Here is a 9,052-nt window from a genome sequence, read left to right as displayed (position 1 = left end):
TTGTCTTTAAAAAAATTACATAATGAATAAACTAATCTGATTGGTTAAAAGTTCTCAAAGTTCTTAATGAAAAATGGGTTCTTAATTGATAGTAATCCTATATATATATATATATATATATATAGAATTAGTATCAATTAAGAACCCTTAATTTCATTAAGAACTCTAAGAACTCATTTAGACCCTAGATTAATTGATCAATGGTTCTAAACAATAATGGCATTTGTGTAATTAACTAAAAAAGTATGGGTAATAACTAAATAAGAAAAGGGCATTATGGAGATGAAAATTATTCTCTTTGTTAACTTCTTCCAATAATCTCTCCTATAATCTCTCGTGCATTTATTTGATCCCAGATAGATTCAATTTGGGTTTTATTTTCTCTTCATAATCAAAATCATTGAAGAGTTGAACAACATAGTTATGATAAACTAGTATACGTTGCATTGGTAAAAAAAATACATATGTCTTCATCAGTTAAATGGCAATTCTCCATTATAGTTTGTCTGATGGTGTTAATTTATCTATTGAAAAATAAATTTATTACAAAACGTCAAAACTGAGGTTATCCATGAACTTTTTTATGATTTCGTTTTTGTTTTCAACTTAATTTATATTGATTGTGTACTCATGTTAGTGTGTAATTATGCTTGGACGTCACCATTTCAATTTATGCAATTTTTATTTTCCTGCAATTAAATACACATGGTGTAGGAAAGTTTGTATGTGTTTCATGTTGGGAAATGACAAAAAAAAATTTTATATATATACGATTAAAAAATTGAAAATCTCACACCTCCGTCAAACCAACGAAGAAAATTTATATATATGTAGATAGTCTAGTTGCGTATATGTAAAATACTAATATATGCATAAATAAACCATCGTTGAAGATTTACATATATGTAAACAAATTATTAGTTTGAAAAATGGATTATGTGTATGAAGACTTACATGTACGTAAATAGTAGTACTTACATTTATGTAAATATTCATAAATCTGTTTTTAGCTACACAAATGTGTAAATTATAACCACATGTATAGGTAGAAGATATACACATTGTGTAGACGAACACCTTTAAAAAACATATGAAGATTTTCGCTTATATTAAAAAGACAAATGCTTAATATGAAAATTTACATTTATGATGTAAATAGACGCAAAGTTTTGACAAAAATGGCGAGTATGAATATTTATATATATATATAATTGAATAATGAGAGTATAAAAAAAAATTAATATAGTATGGATAAGGTGAAAAATTAAATTATTTATATTAAGATGTAAATCGGATCCAGAGAAGAAATAGGAGGTAAATAATTAGTTAATTAAAAGAGAGAAATTATTGGTAAGTTCCATTCATACCCTTCTATTATATTATTAAATTTAAAGCCTAAATAAAAATGAATGGTTTAGATAGGTTTTTAGAGTTCTTAATAAAATTAGAGTTCTCAAAGTACACTAACCCTATATATATATATGTGTGTGTGTGTTATATTTTAATGAATTGTAAATTATATTTATAAGAACAAATTTTACATATTAAGTTTAATTAAAACATAATAATTATTTGATTTTAGTCAATAAGAATAAGAATAAGAAGAAGAACAATATAAAATCGTTGAATATTATACAATTTGTATATTGTGAATTATGGAAAGATCAACAATAAAATATACTTTTGGTTTATACTTGAAGAGAACGCATAATTATATATGTTAAGTCAATTATTTATTTTGTAGTTTAAAACATGAGGTCTTGGATATTACACAATAATTTATTATTCAAAATTTTACAAAACCTTACTGCTATGAAAAACAGGTCATGAGTTATAATATGAAAATGATTCATGGTTCATGATATAATTGGAATTAGTTAACATGGCATCTAGTTGATATCTATGTGGAGAGCCTAGTTGAATGTCATATAACATGTCACACCCTCAAAATCCACTAACGGAGTTTTACCGTCAGAGGGTGTGAACTAACAGGATCGGAATCATCAGTTATAATCAAACCATAAAATAAAGTTTCAAAACCATGAAAACGTTTACGAGTAATTAAATGCGGAAGCGTAAAAACTTTTAACCAAAAGTTGCGTCACGCGGGACTTAAAACCAATGATAACCGTTAAAAATAAGTTTGCATAACAAAAGCGTTTTCAAGCAATGCATGTTCCTAAACCGCGCGCCCGCCTCGGCTACCTGAGAATAACATACTAAAAGTGTCAACACAAGGTTGGTGAGTTCACAAGTTATATAAAAATAAATGTTTAGCGTTTGCGTTCAGCGTTTTGCGTTAAGCGTTGTGCGTTACAGCGTTTTGCGTTACAGCGTTTTGCGTTACCAGATAGTGTTATGTCAATTATATATCTATAGGCAGTTAGCCTATAAAGCAAGTATTACTAAGTGTTCGACACCGAAGCTGACTGTTTATCAATTTGCCTTGCCACCAGGTCATCCAGACCATGGTATGTGTTAGCCAAGATTACACCCGCTCGACCTCCAGTCGAGTTTAGCGTTGGGTGGGGTTTGTCAAACCCAGTAGTACTACTCAACAATGACTCGATATTCCAAATATTAACCGGTTCGATGTTATGAAGGACTTTTGTTATTGTGTTTGCCACTTAGTCTTTACAAGTGATATATAATCTATATTAACAAAATCTCAAATGCGTTTCGGAGTATATTATCTCCCCCAAGTGAAAAGCGTTTAAAACAGTTTAAAAGGGGAAAGTGAAACTCACTGTTTGCGAAGAAATTCCCAAATTAAATCACCAAGATGCGCGTCACAGAAAAACTCTCTCTAGCGTTCTAAAACAACAAATTGATTTTTCTAAGTGTCGGAATATTATCGAGTCTCTAGACCCGGCACATATTACCTATACACATAACATGTTTCGTGTTTCGTTTGTGAATCGTGTGTGACTTTAACAAATGTAATTGTGATACATTACATGTGTAAGCAATCATATACGTGTCATGTATTCACAAAGCACATCACTAGCAATTACTCCCCGTAGGGGCATTTTGGTCAACAAATAACAATTTACTAGCCATTATTCCCCATGAGGGCAATTTGGTCAAATCATGGCGATCAATTAGCAATTATTCCCCGCAAGGGTATTTTGGTCAAAACATAACAATTATATAGCAAGTATCATGTTTCATGCATTTTCACACAACTCAGCAGCTAGTTTCACCGAGACAGAAATTCTACTTAAGAGATTGTACTATTCCACCGATCATAGCATCTCAATTAATTTACCAAAAATCATCACAGAAGCATATATGTCTTAGGTTTCCAGAACATATTTTATTATATTTTTATTCCACATAGTTTTCTCACAATCATCAAATCATTACAGCAAACTCACAACAGTCAAATTCATGCGCAACAGAATGTTATTTGCAATTCCCGTTAAACGAAAAATCCAATAAATGCAAGACCATTTCGGTTAGGTTCCTAACTCAATAAGTCAACTTCCAGGAGTGGAACCAACCCAATTGGTCTCGTAGTTCATGAGATATAACATTCACAAAACAACCTAACAGCAGGTCTAACAGCTCAGCTTTGCACAACGTTTTTGTGAAATCATAAAAGTTAACTTCTACTTGTTCAAAAATTACAAGTTTATATTCTTTAGAAACTAGACTCAACCTAGTTTACTGTAGTATCAATAATCTCAACCAATTTTCACATTTACACTTCGTTACAGTCACTTAAACATCAAATACACATTCTGTCCAGAAACTGTTTGCATCCAAACTCAACATATTAACTATCTATGAACTATCATGCATTCATATAACACCCTAGACTCCATAAACACCATTCATGCACATCAATTACACATTACATACATGATTAGGGTTTTTGTTTGAACTCAAATCAAAGACACAACGATTAACGTGTAACAATATAAATTCTAGTTATCAAATCATCATTCAATCAACAACAATCATATTAGTTATACACACACAAAATCGGCTGCTAGGGTTTGTAATTAACCCAACAAACATCAATATCAAGTAGTAAGGATGTATAGGATAATCAATTATACCTTCCTAGCACCTAATTCTTCAATCAAACACTTGATTTGATGGTGTATATGTGTGTGAAAGTCGACGGCAGCCAAGGAGCAACGGGGTGGGGTTTGCGATCGGAACTTGGGGAAAGAAGAATAATAGTTAGGGTTTATTATAACATAGTATTTATAGAATGCTATGTTACACTTTGGCCCCTCCACTTTCAATTGTTGTTTTTCTAACTTAAATAACTAGTTTACGTCTTGAGTTAACGTTTATAACCATGTTATCACACAACACATAAGTCTAACACATAATTATCACATAATTACTGTTTTGACGTTTTTCGTTTATTCATCAATCGTTTGCGTCAATTCGTTTGCGTTTCGGTGCAACTCCCGAAAGACTACACATGTAGTAAGTGTTAAGCGTCATTTAAACCCTAGTTTAAATGTAATGAAGTCTGCGTTATAGATTCAGTGATCTTAAGTTTGAATTGACGGAGTTGAGTTAACGGAGTTAACCTGAAATTGACGATTGTCACATAACATCTACTTGATATCTATATGGACAGACTAGTTGAATGACATGTGAACAATAAGTCTTCTTTTAATAATATAGTTATATACACTTTTGTATTTGAAAAATATTTGACAAAGTTTCCTCTTCCAAGATTAGAACCCCGCATTTGAGAAAACCTTCCTTATCACACCAAGTGGTGAAGACAACAAATCTTGACCTAGACATAAAAATAATTAAGTTTTTTTCCACATTGCTATCCAACAGCTAATGTCAATGGCATTCCATAATTTCTATTGTATGTCCATTCTCATTTAATCCGGTATTAAAGACCATATATCCAGATCCAAATACAGTAAATCTTCTGTAAACAAATAAATATTCTTGGGAATTTTGTGAAAAATAGTGTTACTTTCAAAAATAACGGTAAAAGTACTCAATTCTTTTTGGTTTTAACGTACTGTAAACGGGACTAGTGCGGCTTTAATAGATTATAATTTCTTACACATAAAAAACGTTCAATTCATAAGATATGTAGCATTTAGTCGTTAAAATACATAAAAGGATTTCTTTATTTATTTTATAAACAGATTGGTAAATTTTATTAAAAGAAGAAAAAGGAATGTGAATACTTCAAGGACTAGTTTTGACTAAAAACACCACATGTGATAAATATAATTATATAAATACTTTATATTTTATTATATTATAAATATAAAAAAATATTAACTGCCGTTCTTCTCTATTATGATATTATTATCTCAAAACAAACATACTAAATGCATACTGAACTCAGTAATATATTAAACTAAACAACATAATAATTTTAAACAATTGAATAACTATAATTGACACGTCATCCTCCAAGTCATCTTCACACGAGTGTCTTGCACGTCGACGTGTTAGGGTCCCACATAGCCGGCAACAAATACTTACGCCCATTCACACCTTGCGCATTATAGCTAGCCTTAGTCTTCGGATCCACCAACACCTTTCCCGGGTATCCCGGGTACGAACCCGACCCGAATATCCCGGTACAAGCAGTTACCGCTTCCAATGGAGCGGTAACCGGACCCTGAAAATACCCGCCCTTGAACGGGTTCGTCACTGTCCCAGCCAACACCGTCGCAATATTAATCACCATACCATCAACGCCCACGTCACCATTCGGTGCAACCAAAGGCGGATCTTTTGGTCCGTACGTTGGTTGCGCGAACGGCCACGCGCATTGATCCAGACATTGAGTGGCCGAGTTACCAACCCACGCGTAGGCAAAGTTATGGCCCTTGTTCACACGTGTGGACCCGTGGGTCCCACACCGGTTCATGCAAAAACCTTGTACAGTGACGTCAGCTGATGTCAGCACCAGGCTTATTACATTAGCCCCTTTATTTTTGAAGGCTAATGTAATAAGATTGGAATCTTTTAGTGATTTTCCAAGGGAGTACTTTTCATCAAATATTTGTTTTCCTAGTTGAATACTCCTCGGCCCGCCTTTGTAGTTCCTGGTGGTCTGCCACCAAGACACAGCTGTGGGCCCTGGAGGTGAATGTTTGTTAAGTGACGTGATAAAGTCAGTTATTATTGATTTTTGGATTGGTGTAAAATGACCGTACCAAAGAAGGTTAACGGTGATTCTACCATTGAGGAGTGATCCTTTGTGGTATTTGAGAACCGTAACCGGTGGTTGTAGCACGGCTAGTTGTCGTGGGATTGTGGCGGAGCACGGGTGGATTATGGTGGAGATGAAGAGGAGGGAGGATGCAAAGAATATTAAGGAGGAGATGGAAATGGTATGCATGGTGTTAATTGGAAAGTACGATGATATGGAATGTGTGTTGTGTGTTAGGGGGTATTTATGGTGTTAGGGTATAAGGGGAAAAAGTTGGATGCATGTTAAGTGGATTGGAATAACGCGTCGTGTTGACTTGGTTGGGGGAGTGCATACATCATGTATGATTAAGCTCAACCTCTTCACTTTTATAAATATTTTTTATTAAATAATATGTTGATTAAAAATTTAAAATAAATGTTTTCCATTTCTATTTTTCTTTAATCAATCTAATTAGTTTTTACTTAATTTACTCACTATAACTTTTTTTAAGGTAGCCCTAGCTTTAGATTTGTAAACAAACCGAATAACTGGTGAATCGTTTGACATGAAATTCGTTTACTTAATTTTAGTACTAATCTCATTCAATTTTGGATGTGTAATTTAAATGTTAAATCTTTTCATATGTTTTTTTGAAAAATATCTTGATCGATTTTTATAAATATTATCGATTCAACGATACTATTTATTATTGATAATATAATTTTAATCGGTTGAACAAGAAAAGTATATCAACCCAAAAAAAACGTGCCTAGAAAATATTCATTGAAATATGTGGGCATTCAAAAGTGTGGTGGGGGGCGGTGGTGAACTCGCATTCACTAGATACTCTATTCACTCGCATCCTATCAACTTTGTTTGCCCAAGTCTAGCAGAGTTTCGTATTTTTGAACTTCGTTTATAGACGTGCACTTGTTCACATGGTGGACTCCTTGTCTTTGTAATATATGCCTTGTAACAGGAATGATGGTTGTTTAAGAACAACTCTTCGAGTAGATGGTAAACAAAAGTGTCCTTGGGTGTCTATCAGGGAAGTGAACCTCTTGCGAATGCATCAATGGTCATACATGTTATGGATTAAGAACATTATATATAGAAAGTTTAGACTTGGAACCAAAGTTCCAATCCATGATGTGGGTGGCTTCTCAGTAAGCTTTTAAACTCTTTACATGCCTTATAAGGATATTCTTTGTCATCCTACACAAAATCCGTGATTTTGCCTCGCATGCGCACAATTTCAACATGTGGGAAGTACGTACTCAAGATCTTAGCGGCTAGCCGAGTTAATGTAGTAATGGAAACGACTTTGAGTGATGAGAGCAATTGCTTGGCTTGGGCATGAAAGGTGAACAAGAATAGACAAAGTCTAATTGCATCATGAACATTTAGATTGTCATCAGATGCTCCATCAAACTGAGCCGAATTTGCATTAGTTGAATTGTTTCAGATTTAATGTCGATGTAGATTTAAAAAAAAACTATGCAAAAAAAAAAATATTAAGCTAATGGAGCAATCTTTAAATACTATTAAAGCAATACAATATGGACACATGGTCTTCTTCTAAGCTGTCCATATGTGCAATCCAGTCAGCATGTTTTCATTCTCATGTGCTCTAATATTCTGCCACGTGTCATCTCACACACTATATTTAAACCTTAGAATTTTTCAACATAATCATTTTAATCTCTCTCTCTCTCTCTCTCTCTCTCTGCTTGCTAACTCCACCTTCCACCATCTTCTATATTCTGGTAATGTAGATCGAGATTAATCATTTTTCCGGTAAGATTATATATTATACTTTAATGGCCAACAATGTTATATGATTTTCCGGCAACGTTATATCTTTTTCCGGCAACATCATATTTTCTTCCGGTTATTGTAGATCTAACCTTTTTATCTTTATTTTCATTGTTAACTGAATTTTTTAAAATCAGTTTAGTTTCTAAATCAAAAACGGCGATAAAGCTAATATATCTACGTATTTACGTTATTCCGGTAAGTTTTCTGTTTATGTGTTATACCTATAACAATGGGTGTTTTATATTTATTTGAAGTTTAATATTTTTCCTGTTTTTTTGTTATACATGTTTTTCTTCTAGGTTCTAAATATAAATCAGCATCATCCATATAGTGTATCATTATTTCGTTTTTCCGGCAAAACACATTTAAATTATCCGGTTATAAATTATAATTCTAATATTCCATAATATCATTGTTATAACAAAACTTTATTATTTCAGGTAAGTTACCCGATTGATTTACGGGAAATTTGATTTTAGTTTCTTAATAAAAAAACGGAGATACCATGGTTATTATCATTATTTGTTATTTTCCGGTAAGACATTTAATTTTTTCGGTTATAAATTAAATATCAAATGCTCCATAACATAAACATTAATATTCTACTTTATAATTTCATGTTAATGTCAGTCATACAACCTAATTTCAACTTATATTCTACGAAAAAATCCGAGATACCATGGTCATTCTTACAATTTCGTGTTTCCGGTAACACCAAAAAAAATTTCCGGTTATTAATTATAATTAAAATAATCCATAATATCAATATTAACATTCGATTTCATTATTTCAGGTTATTGTCCCACTCATATTATCTAATTTCACGGATTGAGGATGACTTTGTAAGATGTATTTTTTATATTGATGTATATTTATATTTTTAATAATCTTGTATATTCATGTACAAATTTAATTATCCCATTAATACAATTTTATTTAGTTTGACTTTCCTTATTTGTTTAAATAACCGAATTAACATGAATATTGTAATTTAAATACTTTAATTATCCCAATTACACTTTATTTAACATCAATATTGAATATTGACTTTCCTTATAAATAATGGTCCATAATAATAATAATGATTTGACT

The 9,052-nt window shown here is 32.1% G+C and overlaps 1 pseudogene; it reads right to left on the bottom strand.

Moving 5' to 3' along the window:
• Positions 1-5,268: 5,268 nt before the first annotated feature.
• LOC143563809 (protein EXORDIUM-like 2 pseudogene) lies at positions 5,269-6,474 on the bottom strand (annotated as a pseudogene).
• Between the last annotated feature and the right edge of the window lie 2,578 nt (positions 6,475-9,052).

The sequence above is a fragment of the Bidens hawaiensis genome, unplaced genomic scaffold (genome assembly GCF_021521415.1).
Source record: "Bidens hawaiensis isolate Kalapana, Puna unplaced genomic scaffold, B.hawaiensis_p1.1 tig00021530_1, whole genome shotgun sequence".
In the NCBI taxonomy this organism is placed as follows: Eukaryota; Viridiplantae; Streptophyta; class Magnoliopsida; order Asterales; family Asteraceae; genus Bidens; species Bidens hawaiensis.
The sequence above is the reverse complement of the archived record's forward strand: the minus strand, read 5'-3'. Positions and strand labels throughout refer to the sequence as shown.